Source organism: Oncorhynchus nerka, linkage group LG23, assembly GCF_034236695.1.
Source record: "Oncorhynchus nerka isolate Pitt River linkage group LG23, Oner_Uvic_2.0, whole genome shotgun sequence".
Lineage (NCBI taxonomy): Eukaryota > Metazoa > Chordata > Actinopteri > Salmoniformes > Salmonidae > Oncorhynchus > Oncorhynchus nerka.
In genome coordinates, this window is record NC_088418.1 from 46,734,274 (window position 1) to 46,754,664 (window position 20,391).

Sequence of the window (20,391 nt, forward strand, 5' to 3'; positions counted from 1 at the left end):
AATTTCTGACACACTGACCTGGCCTAAAATTCCCCTCACTCTTCCATTGATTTTACAGATGGTCCTCTAAACGAGCCAAAAGTGACGAGCATTTTTTTATACCTCAACTGTTTCCCAAGTGGCGTTGTTTGACTTGATAGAGCAGAATGGTAGATATCACAGTGCCTCTATATTGTTCAGAGGCACAACAAACCATGTTACGATATGATCTAATAGAGGTCTATGGGGGCGTTTGAGGTGCTGGGAATTTCATTTTAATTTGAGTAATGTTACACACCTTCAAAAATTCTACCAGGTGACTTAAACGAAAGCAGACAGATACACAAACAATGATTAAAAGCTTGGTTAAGTGTGTTCTTTGTAATTACCACAGAGGATTCGTCCTGCATGCAAAATCACACTGCAAAACACAAATCCCAATTGAAAAGTGTTTGTGATGACTTGAATTAACTGCCTGCCTCCCTGTCTTCCTCCAACTCCCCATAAAAAAACCCAGTGGGTAGCATCCAGGAGCCTGAAGTGGAACACAGGAATAGGAATAGGGCCAATCATGCAGCACAACATAATAGCCAGTTACACAGGCATAACAGATGCATCCGTTCACTGTCACCACGCTTCAGTCGGAACGATTACCAGTCAGATGTCTTGATTTATTCTGATAAACACAAGCAATATGAGAAAAAGGCCAATCTAGCCAGGAGGAGGTTCCATATATATGAGAGAGAGAGAGAGAGAGAGATGGTGGTTATTGGGTTGGTGATGGAAAGAGCGAGGCAGCTCCAATCCACCGATATTAGAAGTTGGTTGATGGAGCTTTGCTGTTGCAGAGCTAGGCCTTCTCATTAGCTCCATGCAGTGACTCCTCTCCGTCTGGTCTATGTGAGTCATCATCATTACAACGTACAGTACAACTCAGACTCAGAAACCATCAACCAAATACACAAATTCTCATTAAGAGAGAAACTCTCCTTATGTAACCTCTGAAGTACATAATAACCATGTATTAATCACATGAATGGGTGTTCCCCCCCCCCGTCTCTAACTCAGTCTCTCTATCAGCCAAAATTGGGCAGCTGTGCTGGACTCAACAGAAGTCCTAACTCTGATGAGATGAGGATTGCTGCTGTAGGAGAAAGAGGGTTTGGTATGCTTCTCTTCTCTGCTCTGCGTATACATCTCCATGCTAAAGACCCTGATGGGATAATTACTTATATGCTGGGCTTTCACTGGTTTGCTACCTCTTCCAGGTACTGTGGGTGTGAATGGAAGTGGATGTAATTGAAGTTCTCTGTGCGTCCTAGAGAGTCATAGCAGAGTGAAGAAGGAGCAGAGCACAATGCCTTTGTGAGAGCTCGGAAGTCTGGCGCTCTGTTCGACTAGAAATGTCAACGTGATGGATTTAAGTAAAATTTGAAAGCTCTGCTTAAAAGTTGAGTGGCGTTTTGGATGAAATATGTTGAAGCAAAGCAAAGCACTCTCACTCTTTCCATCCCTTGTTCCACAAACCCCAACCCAGCTCCATGTGAAATAGGTCCTGGTCAGCAGTGGCTCGCTGGGAATGAATAGGCTTCACCTGCAGGAGCACTTAGCATGTCACATGCAAGACGCCCACCTGCCTGCCTGCCTGCCCACCCGCTGCCACAAGCCTGCCCGCCTGCCACCCCTCAGAGCACCATAGACAGTAGATGGTTGGAGAAATCACAGTGACAGGGCGGGCAGGCTATCGTGTAATCTGCCTTGTTCGTCCTCACAAAGACGGGCGTTCAAATCAAATCAAATCAAATGTATTAATATAGCCCTTCTTACATCAGCTGATATCTCAAAGTGCTGAACAGAAACCCAGCCTAAAACCCCAAACAGCAAGCAATGCAGGTGTAGAAGCACGGTGGCTAGGAAAAACTCCCTGAAAACTCCCAATGATACCCCCGGTTAGGGCCAAACAGGCAGGACATAATGCCAACCACTTTGCCAAAGCACAGCCCCCACACCACTAGTGGGATATCTTCAACCACCAACTTACCATCCTAAGACAAGGCCGAGTATAGCCCACAAAGATCTCCCACACGCCACAACCCAAGGGGGGGCGCTAACCCAGACAGGAAGATCACGTCAGTGACTCAACCCACTCAAGTGATGCACCCCTCCTAGGGACGGCATGGAAGAGCACCAGTAAGCCAGTGACTCAGCCCCTGTAATAGGGTTAGAGGCAGGGAATCCCAGTGGAGAGAGGGGAACCGGCCACGCAGAGACAGCAAGGGGGGTTCGTTGCTCCAGAGCCTTTCCGTTCACCTTCACACGTCTGGGCCAGACTACACTCAATCATATGACCCACTGAAGAGATGAGTCTTCAGTAAATACTTAAAGGTTGAGACCGAGTCTGCGCCTCTCACATAGGTAGGCAGACCATTCCATAAATATGAAGCTCTCTAGGAGAAAGCCCTGCCTCCAGCTGTTTGCTTAGAAATTCTAGGGACAATTAGGAGGCCTGCGGCTTGTGACCATAGCGTACGTGTAGGTATGTACGGCAGGACCAAATCGGAAAGATAGGTAGGAGCAAACCCATATAATGATTTGTAGGTTAGCAGTAAAACCTTGAAATCAGCCCTTGCCTTAAGAGGAAGCCAGTGTAGGGAGGCTAGCACTGGAGTAATATGATACTTTTTTGGGGTTCTAGTTAGGATTCTAGCAGCCGTATTTAGCACTAACTGTTTATTTAGTGCTTTAGTGCTTTATCCGGGTACAAAGAAAGTAGAGCATTGCAGTAATCTAACCTAGAAGTAACAAAAGCATGGATTATTTTTTCTGCATCATTTTTGGACAGAAAGTTTCTGATTTTTGCAATGTTACGTAGATGGAAAAAAGCTGTCCTTGAAATAGTCTTGATATGTTCATCAAAAGAGAGATCAGGGTCCAGAGTAACGCCGAGGTCCTTCACAGTTTTATTTGAGACGACTGTACAACTGTCAAGATTAATTGTCAGATTCAACAGAAGATCTCTTTGTTTCTTGGGACCTAGAACAAGCATCTCTGATTTGTCCGAGTTTAAAAGTAGAAAGTTTGCAGCCATCCACTTCCTTATGTCTGAAACACAGGCTTCTAGCGAGGGCAATTTTGGGGCTTCACCATGTTTCATTGAAATGTACAGCTTTGTGTCATCCGCATAGCAGTGAAAGTTAACATTATGTTTTCGATTGACATCCCCAAGAGGTAAAATATATAGTGAAAACAATAGTGGTCCTTAAACGGAACCTTGAGGAACACCGAAATTTACAGTTGATTTGTCAGAGGACAAACCATTCACAGAAACAAACTGATATCTTTCCGACAGATAAGATCTAAACCAGGCCAGAACTTGTCCATGTAGACCAATTTGGGTTTCCAATCTCTCCAAAAGAATATGGTGATCGATGGTATCAAAAGGAGCACAAGGTCTAGCAGCACGAGGACAGATGCAGAGCCTCAGTCTGATGCCATTAAAATGTAATTTACCACCTTCACAGGTGCAGTCTTAGTGCTATGATGGGGTCTAAAACCAGACTGAAGCATTTCTTATACAGCTTTTTTTTTAAATTTTGAGAGGAATGGAAGATTCGATATAGGCTGATAGTTTTTAAAATATTTTCTAGGCCATGGTTTGGCTTTTTCAAGAGAGGCTTTATTACTGCCACTTTTAGTGAGTTTGGTACACATCCGGTGGATAGAGAGACGTTTATTATGTTCAACATAAGAGGGCCAAGCACAGGAAGCAGCTCTTTGTCATGGGTGTCGTCGTCGGATGAAGAGGAATCGGACCAAAGCGCAGCGTGGTAAGTGTTCATGACTTTTTATTGTAACTGAACACTTTAACAAAGAGAAATAACCGAAACAGTCCTGTCAGGTGCAAAACACTAAACAGAAAACAACTACCCACAAAAACCGTGTGGCAAAACGCTACCTAAGTATGGTTCCCAATCAGAGACAACAATAGACAGCTGTCCCTGATTGAGAAACATACCAGGCCAAAACAAAGAAATACATAAACATAGAAAAAAGAACAGAATGCCCACCCAAATCACACCCTGACCAAACCAAAATAGAGACATAAAAAGCTCTCTACGGTTAGGGCGTGACACTCTTTCAGTAGTTTAGTTTGGTACACATCCGGTGGATAGAGAGCCGTTTATTATGTTCAACATAGGAGGGCCAAGCACAGGAAGCAGCTCTTTCAGTAGTTTAGTTGGAATAGGGTCCAGTATGCAGCTTGAAGGTTTAGAGGCCATGATTATTTTCATCATTGTGTCAAGAGATATAGTACTAAAACACTTGAGTGTCTCTCTTGATCCTAGGTCCTGGCAGAGTTGTCCAGACTCAGGACAACTGAGCTTTGGAGGAATATGCAGATTTAAAGAAGAGTCCTTAATTTGCTTTCTAATGATCATGATGTTTTCCTCAAAGAAGTACATGAATTTATTACTGCTGAAGTGAAAGCCATCCTCTCTTGGAGAATGCTGCTTTTTAACTAGCTTTGCGACAGTATCAAAGATAAATTTCGGATTGTTCTTATTTTCCTCAATTAAGTTGGAAAAATAGGATGATCGAGCAGCAGTGAGGGCTCTTCGATACTGCACGGTACTGTCTTTCCAAGCTAGTCGGAAGACTTCCAGTTTGGTGTGGCGCCATTTCCGTTCCAATTTTCTGGAACCTTGCTTCAGAGCTCTGGTATTTTCTGTATACCAGGGAGCTAGTTTCTTATGACAAATGTTTTTTGTTTTTAGGGTTGCAACTGCATCTAGGGTATTGCATAAGGTTAAATTGAGTTCCTCAGTTAGGTGGTTAACTGATTTTTGTTCTCTGACGTCCTAGGTTAGGCAGAGGGAGTCTGGAAGGGCATCTTTGGGTTGTCTGAGAATTTATAGCACGACTTTTGATGCTCCTTGGTTGGGGTCTGAGCAGATTATTTGTTGCGATTGGAAACGTAATAAAATGCTGGTCCGACAGTCCAGGATTATGAGGAAAAACATTAAGATCCACAACATTTATTCCATGGGACAAAACTAGGTCCAGAGTATGACTGTGACAGTGAGTAGGTCCAGAGACATGTTGGACAAAACCCACTGAGTCGATGATGGCTCCGAAAGCCTTTTGGAGTGGGTCTGTGGACTTTTCCATGTGAATATTAAAATCACCAAAAATTAGAATATTATCTGCTATGACTACAGGGTCCGATAGGAATTTAGGGAACTCAGTGAGGAACGCTGTATATGGCCCAGGAGGCCTGTAAACAGCTATAAAAAGTGATTGAGTAGGCTGCATAGATTTCATGACTAGAAGCTCAAAAGGCGAAAACATCTTCTTTTTTTTTAAATTGAAATTTGCTATCGTAAATGTTAGCAACACCTCCGCCTTTGCGGGATGCACGGGGATATGGTCACTAGTGTAACCAAGAGGTGAGGCCTCATTTAACACAGTAAATTCATCAGGCTTAAGCCATGTTTCAGTCAGGCCAATCACATCAAGAATATGATCAGTGATTAGTTCATTGACTATAACTGCCTTTGAAGTGAGGGATCTAACATTAAGTAGCCCTATTTTGAGATGTGAGGTTTCACGATCTTTCAATAATGACAGGAATGGAGGATGACGTCTTTATCCTAGTGAGATTGCTAAGGCGAACACCGCCATGTTAAGTTTTGCCCAACCTACGTCGAGGCACAGACACGGTCTCAATGGAGATAGCAATCACATACTGTAATATCCACCTGATCTGTCCTTGTTTTGGAAGTAGGCTTTAGCCTAGCTATTGCCCCAGCTTGCAAGAGCAGCACAATGTAAGGTCATTTCAATCAATCCCAGAGCCTGTGAAGCATGCTCTTTCCAGTACCCATCAAAAGTGCATCCACTGTAATGTCTCTGGCAGTGGAAATGAGTAGAGTAGGAAGTGGAGATGCCACTCAAGCTGTATGTAGTCTATGTTGGTGTGATGTCTCCATGTCAATGCCTGGCTCCTCTATCCTGCCTATTAGACAGTATATAAACATGGACCGAATGAGGTTTCTCTTTCTCCTCTTCTCCCACTGCTGGACCTATAGCATCAAATCAATAGTGACCTGATTCCATATGTCAACGGCATTCAAACCCAAGGGGGCCAGGCTTCCGGTCCAGAAGCACAGTTTCGACTGCTCCTACAGTTTTGCTTCGGTACTGCAATTTAACTGATGGCCCGGCCCAGAAATACTATATCCATACACGGCCACAGAGACTAGTCAGATTTGAAAATTCCTAATTCCTAAGACACTTTAGTCATGACCTTTGTGCACAAAAACATCCGTTGAATTATTCCAATAATTGTTGCTGAGGCACTCGCAGTCATGTTGTTGGATGACGTGGCGACGTCGTCGCTACGCACACCGCTCCCCGTGCGCTAGTGTGCCTGTGATGTTGGTCCGGATAAAGCGGACGCAGGGGTATGCCAGCGTGAGTAGATTACCTTGAAAAACAAAATGGTTGGACATATTGGATGCAGTCTCCAGTTCTTGTTATGTCTCCATTGTTCAAACCACCATTGCACTTTGCCGTCACAAGAATAAGTCACCCCTCTCCTTTCTAGTTTCCATGAGTGGATTTGATTGGAGTGCAGTAGGACACACATGCAGGCTGTGTTCATCTGCAATCCGTCTTCATCACCAAGGCAAGCTGTGACGGGTGTCGTTTGATTAAGAGACGGGCGAGTGGCAATCTGGGAGACATACATTTTCCAGGAAGTCATTCTGTCCATCAGCGTGCAGCTTCCCTGAGTCACACTGTGGCACCTTAATAAAAATCCATAGCTTTTTGAAATATTCTGAGATGGAGGTATTGCAAATGGGAAGAGCAAACGACACACAGAACGTAAAACAAACAGCAAAGATTCACACACGACAGAAATGGAAAACAACAAGTCAATAGAATAGATGGGTATTTCAGCAAGCACAAAAGTGTTGAGGATTTGGCAATGCTACGCAGGCCCATTGTTTTTTGGAGCACAACGTGCACAATGGGTAAAATATTAATTGATTGTGTACGCTCAAACATTTATCTAAGCCAATTATAAATGCCAATCTGAGAATTCATTAAAACTCTTTAGGCTTTGACAAATGATCATTTTCCTTTAAGTGGAAAGAGAAAGACTCTGTATCTGTGTTGCTTTGTTCCTTCAGCCTTTGCCTATTGTATTTATCATGTGGGTGAACAATCACAATTAACAAAGGATCACTTCAGTTCAATGAGAAAGGGGGGGACGTTTAATTGATCGTTTAGAGCCGCACATCAGAATTCCGTACAGCACTAAAGACATCACCAACCCGATGTTCTTGCCGAGCTTTACAAAGCTTTCCCATTTGAGTAGCTGTCATCAGATTAGAAAAGCTATGCTTCTTTTCTCTACACGGGGTCACTAATGGAACATTTCACACTCGTCACGGTGGCACAATTGACAGTACAATAACTCTGTTAGATTTTAGTATAGATTTCAGATATTATACTAATTCAGTGTGATATTCCAGTGATGAACTGAAATGGGATCTACCATGCATTGCTATAAAATTCAGCGCAGATACTTACAGTACTGTCACGCCCTGACCATAGGAAGCCTTTATTTTCTATGGTAGAGTAGGTCAGGGCTTGACTAGGCATTTAGTCTAGTCTATATTTTCTACGTGGTGTTCTAGTTTGTTTTCTCTATGTTGGTGTTTTGGTATGACTCCCAATTAGAGGCAGCTGGCTATCGTTGTCTCTAATTGGGGATCATATTTAAGTAGCATTTTTCCACCTGTGTGTTATGGGATATTGTTTTGAGTAAGTGTATGTAGCACCTCTGTTGTCACTGTTTGTTTGTTTGTTTGTTTGTTTGTTTGTTTGTTTGTTTGTTTGTTTGTTTGTTTGTTTATTTGTTTTGCTAAGTTTCACTATTAAATATTACGTGGTCCGTCTATACAAACAATCGTGACAAGTACAGTAAAGTCAAGCCCTTGGCTAGTTCTCTTCCACTGCCGTCTCTATCTTTAAACTGTTTCACTCTTTACGAATGCTGTATTTTAGTCTGGCACCAGCTCTTAAAGCAAAACAAAAAACACCCCTCATTAGGCAAGAAGGGCACTTCATTTTTTTGTGCCGTAGTTTGTTTCAGTAAATACGTAGCCAATATTTTGAATGCGTTTTAATGTTTGTGTATGTATTTGAGATCGATGTGTTTTTTTTTCTCCTTCTGACTTCTGTTTGATCTTATTTGACCGGGCAAATCAATAAGCGTCAGTCAGCTTGTTCAATATTTAGGACTCTTTCTTGGTAGGGAATGTCTGTGGTCTAATTGTAGCAATTACATCAAAAACTCTTGAATGCTTCTCTAATAACTTGCTATTCAGGGAAAGGGAGAATATTCAATATTCTGTCAAGGAAAATGATATTCACTCCTCTTGATTACTCGAGCGGTGTTATGAGATTATAAAGCTGGAGCCCTCTGCCTCAGCACTATGTCCCCTCACACCAACAATAAGTGCTAAAGTACAGAGCTCATTCCAATATGATTTTCATACCCCTTCCATGAATGCCCTTTGCATCAAATTGAAAAGGTATTTTTATTTGGGGGGGTGCTTTCCAAGCCAAGTCCCTTAAAGTTAACATTAAAAAAAAAGGTAACATGAAAAGTCAGCAAGAATGCTACTCAATTATCTCTCTGTACTAAGGCTGCCAAATAGCCTTCAACTTATTGAAGATGGTTACAGTTGATGCCGGCAAATGGACTGAATCTCGCTCAAGTATTTAGAGTATGAAATGGTATGAGACAGATGGCGTCTTCCTGCCGAGAGGCAGAAGATGTCATTTCGGCTGTGAATGGGGACGGAACACTGAAAAGCGCACAAAGCCACAGAGTAACAAAGAGCCACAGTTACGGAAGGAAACAGAAATAGCCCTTGCTGTGCATTCGTTCCATGCTGTCATCTAGAATATCTTCACCATTGTTCCTGAATGTATGATGACGGCTTGATGTTCTGCATGTAAGATACTTTTCCTTCGTTCGGTGTGTGGAACCAATGCCATTGTCATGGTGAGCATGGATCATTTTCGACGGTCAGGTCGGGGTTTACTCGCTGTGAGCTTAGTCTCCCAGGTTTTATAATAATAAATAGCACCATTTACAATACATTAACACAGGCAGGAGTCACTGTGTTTATGCCCCGTTCACCTGACCGAGGAACCGAGTGTAATATGTTGTATTACCTGTAATATATCTTCTCTCATCTAAAATATATCATCCATAGGTCCGTCTGTGGCGTAAGGGGACTTATCATGTGATATCACACAAACAAAGCATTAACCAGTTGGGCTATTCAGTACCTCATTGTTATGAGTGAATGACCCTCTCCTCACACAGGTGGGAACCTCCAATGGAACAATTTGAGGCATTTTCCACCAGCAGCCCTGGCATGGAGAGGCAAAACACCAATGCCCAAGCCCAGAATGGAGAGACCAAGCTGGGAGAAATAACCTCTCAGCTTGGCCTCTCTGACTCCCATATCCTTCATCTCCTCCAGTCGACATGACTCAACCTCCGCTGCGCTCACCTCGCGGCCCAGCGGCCATTACCGTAACGTAGAGGTTTTAAACAGGAGACGATAGACACGGGCGCTGTCCGCCGCCAACGCCTCACACATCCCTCCTCCTCGGCATTCCACACCATTACTCGCTGAGCTCCACCGCTCCTTCGCTCTCTGTTTTTTTTCTCCATTCCTCTGTATGTGCTGTAAAAAATATATAAATATCTGGAGGCGTAAGCCACATCCAATAAAGCACACCAGATGAGAAAGAGTGTGACAGACGATCACACCATTTGAGGAGTGGGAAGCGAGATGTATTCCCCTGTTAAGGTGGCTTTAGCGATGCTGTGGAACAATAAGGCAGATGGCCATACATCGCTGTGGTGTGGTGTTAGGCGTAGTGTTTTAGAGAAGCAGGCTGTACGCCCACAAGCAGGATTGTTTCAAACGTCTGCACCCTGTTCAAGTTAGGAACATTGACCTTGTACTAAGCATTATAGGGCAACGCAGTGACTAGGTCTATGGACAAATCAAATCCAATAAAATCAAAGTTTAACAACAGTAAGGAATAAAATAGAGTCCAAAGTGTTTACGACCATAGAATCCAATTACTAAGGACTGTCACATGATAAATGCATTATAGACTATTGAAGGTAACGCAGATTCGTTCGCTTTTAACTTTGCTGACAACGAGACAAAGACACAGAACGTATCTTGCTGCCTGTCTCTGAGAGCAGAGAACCAGCTGCTGCTTGACTGCCATGTGAACGTTATCACCCAGTTGATGTCAATTAGCCGCTAATACCTTCAGATCAATTACATATGCATAAATTAACAGAACATTGCATTAAACCCAATAAAACAAAGGGCTGATGAGCTGCTTTGATCTGCCATGTGTGACTCTGTTGTGAGGACCCTGGCAGGTGGCCGAATAGCGCCTGACGGACAAGCTAGCAGCGCCACCGAGACCCGACCTTGCAGAAATGTTTTCAAATCCATTCTCTATTATCTCCCCACAGAACAGAACTGCCACTCTCTGTGGCTTCAAAGCACCTCGCCACATCAAAACATTAGCTAACCGTCACTCTTCTTTACCCTCCATGGAAAATGTGAAAATATGACAACAGTCATTCTACCACAATGGAACAGCGGAGAGAGAAAAGCTCAAATTCATGATAGCTAGGCTAGTGCTTGGGTTGACAGACACCACGTTCACTCTGCGTGCGGCGGGGTGACTGAAACACAAGCTGGTTTATGTGGGGCAAATCTAGGCTAGGCTAAGGCTAGGTTGAGTGATCGCACACCCGTCAAGCAGCTAGCACGCTGCATGAGTAAAGGCACACTGATGTAAGGTGGAAAATGTAAGAGCAGTGTCACTAATTGACCTGACATGCATCTCAGTGTTGCTCAATGGGGACGAGGAGCGGCTGGCATGGCCTCCCTCGTGTTGACACGTGCAGAGGGACCAGCTCTCTGTCTGGTGGCTGAGGAAAAGGAGATGGTGGAGGAGGAGGAGGAGGAGGGCCGGGATTGTGTCTCCTTCTCTGTTCCAATTCGGAACGTACCACTCAGCCCCTCTTGTCCCAGGGGTGCTGTCCCCGAAAAGCAGCTAGATCTCTCATCATCAGTGCATGGCAGCATATCTCTCTAAAGTGCTGGGATGGATGGTACAGAACGGTACTTTAGATTACTCTCGGATATGGAAGAATATCAGCATACCATCAAACATGACATACAGCATTGCAGCTGCACCGAGGCAAAGTGCAACTGAACCATCACAGGAATAGCTAACACTTAGATCACTTTGAATCCCAAGTTTTGAGCAGATCAGCCTCTCTCAGAGTCTCACTAATTAGCATTTTTGGGGCTCACCCCTGCCACGTTAGTAACATGATGACTCTGTCTATATCTATCTACATTTAGTCAAAAATCCCTCCAGGTTCAAGCAATGAGATGTCATTATGTTCGCTTGATTTAATACAGTGATGTACATGTATTTTACCCAGCAGCTAGGATTGATTTCGAGGTTCACCCAGATTCACTTCTTTATCTCTGAGTGAGGGTGTGAATTCCCTATGCCACTTTTACATAAATGATGCAAACCATGCAGAGGAATTTGTACTGCTAAATGCTACACTGAAAACAATACCATACCTCTCCTCTGTGGTTTTTGTTGTGAAACTCCAACACCCTTCGAACAGCCCTCGGGGGGAAACACCCCAAATGCATTTGGGCATGTTAAAATTCAGAAATGCAGAGTGGAAAATAAATGACACGATGTGGTTAAGAGCAACGTGGTGCTGTTATGGAGGACGTACAATGGAGTACCTTGTCACCTACTATAACGTCAGCGAGGACATCTAGTGCCATTAAGAACTAAAGCTCCCATCTCTCTCTTTCCCCAGTGATTGGTGTTCTGGAATGTAACATGGACTTCTGTCATGTGGATTCTGCCTGCAGCAAACTGACATCAGCCCAAGTCATGAATGAATGGATGAAATACGAATGTGCACAGAGTGAATGCACACACAATGCACCCCAAAAACACACAGACAGGCACACGCATCTCACTTATTCAAACAACAACTCCGGGAACAGCTTCATCTCACATTCGCCCTTGTAAATACATTTATGAATTGAATTGAATTTTTAATTTTTCATATTTTCATCGGTCAAGTGCCTGAAACCAAATGCGTGCGAGCTCCCCATCTAACTTACAAAACAGGCGCATAAATCATGCAGTGACCTTTCAGTGTCGGAACAAGTGGAGGACATGGTTTAGATATCCGTAGGCCTCGCTCCCTAGAGAGTGTGTGTGCTTACACGGTAATAAGCTACACTCCATTCCCAAGTTTCCTCTCTCTCTCTCTCTGATGTGTGTCCCAAATGGCACCATATTCCCTAATAGTGCATTACTTGCATTACTTTTGACTGGAGCTCTATGGGTACCTGGTCAAAAGTAGTGCACTACATGAACAGGTAAATAGGGAATAGAGTCCCATTTGAGACTCCACAGTAGCATGGTGCCAGGCCCTTACAACAAGCCCTTAATAATCAACAGGGCCACATGGTGAAGGACGACCCCCACAGTGGAGGTCTGAGAGGAGAGGGGAGGGAGGAATAAACTTTCCTCTGGGCCTACCATTCTTCTACCATACTTCTACCATTCTTATACCATTCTTCTACAAGTCTTCTAATCAACCCCCCAATGTCGTATGTCCTCTATGCCCAAGCCACTCAACCCCCCCCCCCCCCCCCAGTGCCCCTATACTATCATTCAATCACACTCACACTAACAAGTACAGCACTTCTAAAACGAAGGGTAGCAAGATAGGCCCGGCTGTAACAAGTGTTGAACACCTAGTCCCTACTTGACTGGACATCACTTGAATATTGATTGCATACAGCAACAATCACAATAAACAGGCTAGTGCCAAATTTGAGACTGTCTAGTGCATTATCGCCACATGCAAACACATACAGTAGAATATCAACAGGTTCATTGACTTACTCCCTATCCACCAGCCACATGTGGCATGGTGTAATCAGAGCACTGATAACCAAGCCCTTTAATCATCGTACATCACAATCAGGACGACACATCAACATGAATGAATAGTCATTGTTGCAGAGAGTGCTATGGAAATAGCTCATTTCCTCCCTGTTGATTCTGTGCATTGTGTAAATACTATTAGACACATGCCCAAAACATCATTAATCATGGGTGGGGAAATCATCCTCACATTATTTCAATTTCCTAGAATAAGAGCTGTTTTCACAGAAGATTCATTAATCAATTGCATCTCATTATCCCCATATGGATCTTTCCTGTGGCATTATTCCATCGCCATGGCGCCATGTGTATCGAAGGAAAAACAGTATCGGATTTCTTCACATTTCATTAGAGAGAGGTTTATCTTGGGCTCTTTCCAACATAGGCCTACAGTGTGTTGCTGTGTTTCTAACAGTCAATATCATATCTGAAATTATTATGATAAACAATTATGTTCAACAAGAAATGTTCGTCAGCGTTGTGAGTCGAGTTGGCGGAAGGTTAATTGTTTGTGTTTCTAAAATACGGTTTGAAGAATGTGCTTAGAGTTTTTAATGCAATTAACATTTTCCATTACCTTAAACCTTGTTAGGTCATGTTTTGATATTTATGAATTTCATTAACAAACCCTTATTTTAATGGTGGCTCACATGCTTATAAAATGCGAGGCAGACAGCTAGATAAGCAGCCATATCTAACATTCATCATTAGTTATTTCACTTAGTCAAGCAAACAAAACATAACATAGTCACAATACTAACGAGACCGTAGACCGTTTTTTTTTCCCTGCCGCCATTTTAATTATGAAATGTTGTGTGCCATGCCTTTAATGATTCTGTTTTAATGGAACTCCAAATTAATTGTGTACCCTGGCATTGCCATAGCACATTAAAACACTTCTGGGAATGACTATAATGAAGAATCAATGGAGCAACATATTACGTCTAGATGTTCATTGATACGCGCTGTAAACATGGAATGGACTTGCTACTTGTGAATTCAACTCATGGTGCTGTTCAGTGATCAGAGTTGGGGAGATGCGAATGCTCACGTGCATCTGTGTGGTGTACAAATGAATCACTATTTCATCTGGAGCATCCCATTTCTAAATTATGACCGTAGGGAGCGAGTGACCACATTTCACCAATTAAATGTTTCAGCAATATTTTTGAACGCTGTGAAAATGATGGCAATGAAATGATACCAAAAGAACAGACAGGGTATGACCTTCAAAACTACAAAAGCACATCTCAAGAAATGGAACTAATTCAAAATTCTAATTGTCGATTGAATTAACAATCGTCTAGTTCACTGATAGAAACAATACATGACAGGAAGTATGTGGACACCTGCTCATCGAACATCTCATTCCAAAATCATGGGCATTAGAATGAAGTTGGTTCCCCTTTTGCTGCTATAACAGCCTCCACTCTTCTGGGAAGGCTTTCCACTAGATGTTGGATCACTGCTGCGGGGACTTGCGCCCATTCAGCCACAAGAGCATTAGTGAGGTCGAGCACTGATGTTGGGCGATTAGGCAGTCGGCATTCCAATTCATCCCAAAGGTGTTTGATGGGGTTGAGGTCAGGGTTCTGTGCAGGCAAGTCAAGTTCTTCCACACCTATCTCAACAAACCATTTCTGTGTGGACCTCGCTTTGTGCACTGGGGCATTGTCATGCTGAAACAGGAAAGGGCCTTCCCCGAACTGTTGCCAATAAGTTGGAAGCACAGAATCCTCTAGAATGTCATTGTATGCTGTAGCGTTAGTTCCAGTGAAGGGAAATCTTAAGGGGCCTAGCCCAAACCATAATAAAACAGTATTCCTCCCCCAACAAACTTTACAGTTGGCACTATGCATCGTGTCAGGAAGTGTTCTCCTGGACAGATTTGTCCGTTGGACTGCCAGATGGTGAAATGTGATTCATCACTCCAGAGAATGCATTTTCACTGCTCCAGAGTCCAATGGCAGCAAGCTTTACACAACTCCAGCCGACACTTGGCATTGCGTATGGTGATCTTAGGCTTGTGTGCGGCTGCTTGGCATTGGAAACCAATTTCATGAAGCTCCCGACGAACAGTTCTTGTGCTGACATTGCTTCCAGAAGCAGTTTCGAACTCAGTAGTGAGTGTTGTAACTGAAGACAGTCGGTTTTTACGCGCTACGCGCTTCAGCACTTGGCAGTCTCGTTCTGTGACCTCGTGTGGCCTACCACTTCGCGGCTGAGCCGTTGTTGCTCCTAGACGTTTCCACTTCACAATAACAGCACTTACAGCTGACCAGGGCAGCTCTGGCAGGGCAGAAATGTTACGAACTGACTTTTTAGAAAGGTGGCATCCTATGACGGTGCCACATTGAAAGTCACTGAGCTCTTCAGTACGGGCCATTCTACTGCTAACGTTTGTCTATGGAGATTGCATGGCAGTGTGCTCGATTTGATACACCTGTCAGCAAGGGGTACGGCTGAAATAGCCAAATCGACAAATTTGAAGGTGTGTCCACATAGTTTTGCATCTTGTATATCCTGTGCTTGGCAGTGTCTGCCTGGGCTGGTACATTTATGCACATATTTCCTCCTGTTAAGGGAGTGAGAGCCCATTTGAATTATCATACCATCCACTTTGGATTGTCAACTATGAAAACAACATGAGAGGCGGTGAGACGACAGTGGCAGACTAATCTAAAAGTGAGCTTGTCTGCCTGTGGCGTGGAAAAACCCCATCTGAGATACAGATACAGAGGTAGAAGCCAAGGAAAAGAGTGGAGGAAGGGATAGATGGAAGAAGTGAGAAGGGAGGGGCTCTCTTAAAAAGCATTACATTGGGACTTGGAAAAGAAGCTACCTTTGTAGCATCCCACACATATTTCATCTGAGGGGAAAAGAAAGGCCTCCTCAGCTTATCAGAGTAAGCCAATCCGCTGCAGCGTATTGCTTCCATCCAACAGGCTGTCACAGATCATATTAGTATGTGACCACAGCTTCTTATTTCACGCCGCCCCACAGCAGAGATTGGATTCCCTGCCATTTAGGACCACGGGAAGCAAAGGAGGTTGGAAAGTTTCCTCCTGCGTGCGTCGACACACACGGTAATGCTGCATCTTTTTCCTTTTGGATGTAAATAGAGCTGTAGATGGGGTCCTAGCTAATAGTAAAGTAGGTGTGTGTGTGTGTGTGTGTGTATGTGTGTGTGTGTACCCGTATGTGTGAATGTGCATCCGCTTCTACCTGAAAGTCATAGAAAAGCGCTGCAGGGGTTGATGGGTCACTTTATACCTCAGGAGAAAATTGAGGCAGGAAGGAAGTCATCTTCCAAGTCACCAGCAGGCCAAATCGGATTCCTCCCTGCAGGCGTCCAATGGCTATTTTCAAGACATCTTTCCCAGAAACGACCCCTCTCAGCAGCCACAGACAGACCACACCAGCTGAAAGATGACACACCGAAGTGAGAAATCAGTCACTCAAAGTCAAGAACCAATTTCACTCATGGGACATGTTCTACTTTGTACTGAGTGATGCAATTGCTTTTGAGGTTTCTTCTTGCCAAAATGACATATTCCTTTTAGAGGAACACATGGCCTGAAGCTATGTCGATGTGTACTAACACAAAACTGCAAATATGCACAGTATATCATTTGTAGGAACTGTGTACCATATTCTGTAATTAGACCATCAAAAACAGCAGCATATGGCAGTGCTGCACGAGCACCAAAGAACTTAAAGCAAAAGTATCAGTTCCCAAGACAGTCTACAGGATATCTACGTAAGATGACGCTTCACAAGGGAACACTGTGACCTTATAAGGATGTTCACATGCCTGTTGATATGCTTTCTTTAATCCTGTTTCATGCCCTCCTGAAGCTAGAACTGGCACAGTCCTCGCCTCAGACACTTCCACCTACGACCCATCTTCAACCTATCAATCTGGAACAACACTGCTTCCCAGCCTCCTCCTCCAACTTTCACTCTGTCCTGTTGCACCTCCTCTGGTTTATGATTTTGGTGGCAGGTAACCTCGGGGTTAGAGCGTTGGGCCAGTAACCGAATGGTCGCTTGTTTGAATCCCTGTTGACGTGCCCTGGAGAACGGTGCTTTAACTCCCAATTGTTCCAGGGTCGCCGTTGATAACGGCTGGCTGTGACTCCACTCCAAACGTCCAATTCATGCATGTAATACAAGCTTGTACATGGGTGAGATAGGACAAATATAAGCACCACATTATTATGATTTGAACTATCGCACCATTTTTAAAAGATACTTCAAGAATATCTTACTATCTGACCCTATAGCTCTTATAAGCGGTGAAAAAAAAGTGTTTGAATTCAATAACACTTTTGCCACCAGAGACACCTCCATTGTCTTTAAGGAGACGTGGGGAATAAATGGTAGACTCAAAGTCATCTCTTACCGATGATAAGTGTGACTTTCCGGAGCCACTCGGTAGCCTGAAAATGTACAGCGGGAGAGATCGGCCCCTCTGAAGAAGACAAAACCATTTGGAAGAATATCAATGACAGTGGTACTGAGGCGCTGGCTCCCCATTTTGTTGCATTCGACTTTCAGTGAAAGGGGGTAAAGAAAGGGGAGAAAATAAATCTCCTATTGACACCGTGCAAATGCTTTTTTACTTCACCCTGGCTGGCTGTGACAAAAAGGGATGATTTTTATTAAAAGCACTGGCTTTCTATCCCCTGTGTCATACGTCTCTCCTTACAGGGAAGGATCTCTGCAGATACAGAGCAGCCCCACTTCATTATTTTCAAGGAGCTGGCCTGAAGAAGCACACTAACAGAAACACACACAGACAGAGACACACACAGACAGAGACACGCACAGACAGAGACACGCACAGACAGAGACACACACAGAGAGACACACACAGACACACACACATTTTTATTCTTCAGGGTCTATGACGTGAAGAGTTGTGCTTTTGTTTTGCTGACAGTCCTGTTTTCACCTCATCTCCAGAGTGGCTGAATTTAAGACAAGAGCGCCATGTAGCTTCATTGGGTGTTTGGTGAAGGGAATGGTTCGCTAAACAAACCAAAATTGGAGCAACCGGGCACATTTTATTAGTCCCCACAAGGTCAAATGATATTTCTAGGGGGTTTAGGGTTAAGGTTAGAATTAGTGATATGGTTAGAATTACGTTAAGGGTTAGGGTTAGTTTATGGTTAGGAGCTAGGGTTAAGTTTAGGGTTACGGTAAAGTTTTAGGGTTCAGGTTAGGGTTAGGTTTAGAGTTATGGAAAATAGGATTTTGAATGGACTGAATTGTGTGTCCCCACAAGGTTAGCTGTACAGTACTGTGGTGTGTGTGTGTGTGTTGGTGCAGTGATTTTCACATACAGAATTGCCTTCTAATATGCCCCAAAATGTACATCAACCCCAGAATCCGTCAATGAATGTAAAACATAACTATGTATACTGAATAAAAATATAAAAGTAACATGTAAAGTGTTGGTCACATGCACAAAAATGCACAAAATGCTTATTTTTTTAACATCCTGTTAGTGAGCATTTCTCCTTTGCCAAGATAATCCATCCACCTGACAGGTGTGGCATATCAAGAATCGGATTAATTTTCTTCATATTAGCCATAGCCAGTAGAGAAACAAACACTTCCTGTACATTCTTCCTCTGTATAGTTTTCTGAGTTATCGTTCTTGTATTTGTCAAATGCAGCAATCTATTTAAAAGGGAGGTTATAGTATGCATTGGGGAAGCTAGGAAGCTGGGTGTTATCCCTGGTGAAAACCCTTTCCTCCACAAAACACGATATCCAAGTCAACTCCTCCACAATGTCTCAGTTACGCCGAAACATGCCCTTAACTTTAAAAAAAATGGCTGTTGTGGTGTGGAGAAACCCCACTTTCCTCCACCCCCGTCATCCCTACCATCCATCCACCCACCCAGGGAGCTTAGCCAAAGTGTTGTGCTTTCTAAGGTGTTCAGCCTCCCTGACCCTAAACCCCCAGGGATCTACACCGAGCTCCAACTTCCAGCCAAGAGCTTCATAGAGGGAACAAGGAAGTCTCCCAGACTCCCCCCACACCAGTGCGTGCATCACTCTCTCCAAGGTCTGCGGGACTGAAATGGGGAGGACTGACAGTCAGACACGAAGCAAACAAGTCAGGCCTCTTGCTGATCAATAGCCTATCTTTACGACCAGCCCGTTTGTCACAGTGTTTTCCAAGGCGGCTTCTGTGGAAACAACGAAGCTGTGGATTTGTTTACCGAGAAAGACAAATAACGGGTGATAATGCTGCCAAAGTAACTCCGTGTCTGGTGTTATGACTTCCTCCTCATTTTATTGGCAGCGTCACATTATAAACAGCTTCTAAATACCATTCTCATCAAAACAATGTGCAGGTGTTCTATGTGCAGGCTAAAGTCTGCGCTGACCTGGTGTTTGGCCAAGCTGGAGGCAGCTAGCTAGCATAGCTCGGTGATAGCTGCAGCTAGCTAGCATAGTTCGGTGATGGCTGCAGCTAGCTAGCATAGCTCGGTGATGGCTGCAGCTAGCTAGCATAGCTCGGTGATTGCTGCAGCTAGCTAGCATAGCTCGGTGATAGCTGCAGCTAGCTAGCATAGCTCGGTGATAGCTGCAGTTGGCTAGCATAGCTCGGTGATGGCTGCAGCTGGCTAGCCTATCTAACTGCTATTTCTCTGTCAAATCAGTTATGGCAAGGTAGCAAGAGCCATTGTCTGGAATGTTTCATTGGACACTCGTTCTACAACACCTTGCTACGAAAGCGCCTTGCAACTTAGTTTCAACATTTCATTACGTCATGTTACTGTGGAAACGATATTAACTGCATGTTGAATGACCGTTCTTGAGTCTGCTCAGCTGTCCTACGACACAACATGCTAGTACTGGCCAGTTTCTTCTACTCTTTCCTTAAGTGTATGATATGTGTGCATATAGATCGGTGTGACGACCCTCCCACTCTGTCTGCCGTATTCTCTCTTTGTTCTTGTTTCCTTATTAGGATACCGGTGGGCGGATTTGGGAGGGTCGTCAGCTACATGGGAAACACCTAGGCCCGGTGTGTCCCAGGATAAATACACCACTTCTCCATTCATGGGGGAGACTCTCTCCATGCAGACACCTTTATAGATTTAGTTGTGTATCTTGGTGGTTTTTGGTTGTTTGCTTTGGCACCTTTCAACACCCTGCATTATCACATTCATATATGCATGCCAAAACACTCACTTACACTACTGATTACACACACCATTGTATATTGTACTTAGTTTACTTTATTTAATAAATATGTTTTGTTAC

General features: G+C 43.8%; 1 protein-coding gene across 2 annotated transcripts in view; it reads right to left on the reverse strand.

Annotated features, from left to right (window-relative positions):
• Positions 1–19,413, reverse strand: part of LOC115106942 (troponin T, cardiac muscle-like) — a 309,390-nt gene extending 289,977 nt beyond the window's left edge. For both annotated transcript variants that reach the window (XM_065008175.1, XM_065008174.1), the window contains exon 1: positions 19,399–19,413. The gene's annotated coding sequence lies outside the window, so the exon portion shown is untranslated. The remainder of the gene's footprint in view (positions 1–19,398) is intronic.
• Positions 19,414–20,391: the final 978 nt, after the last annotated feature.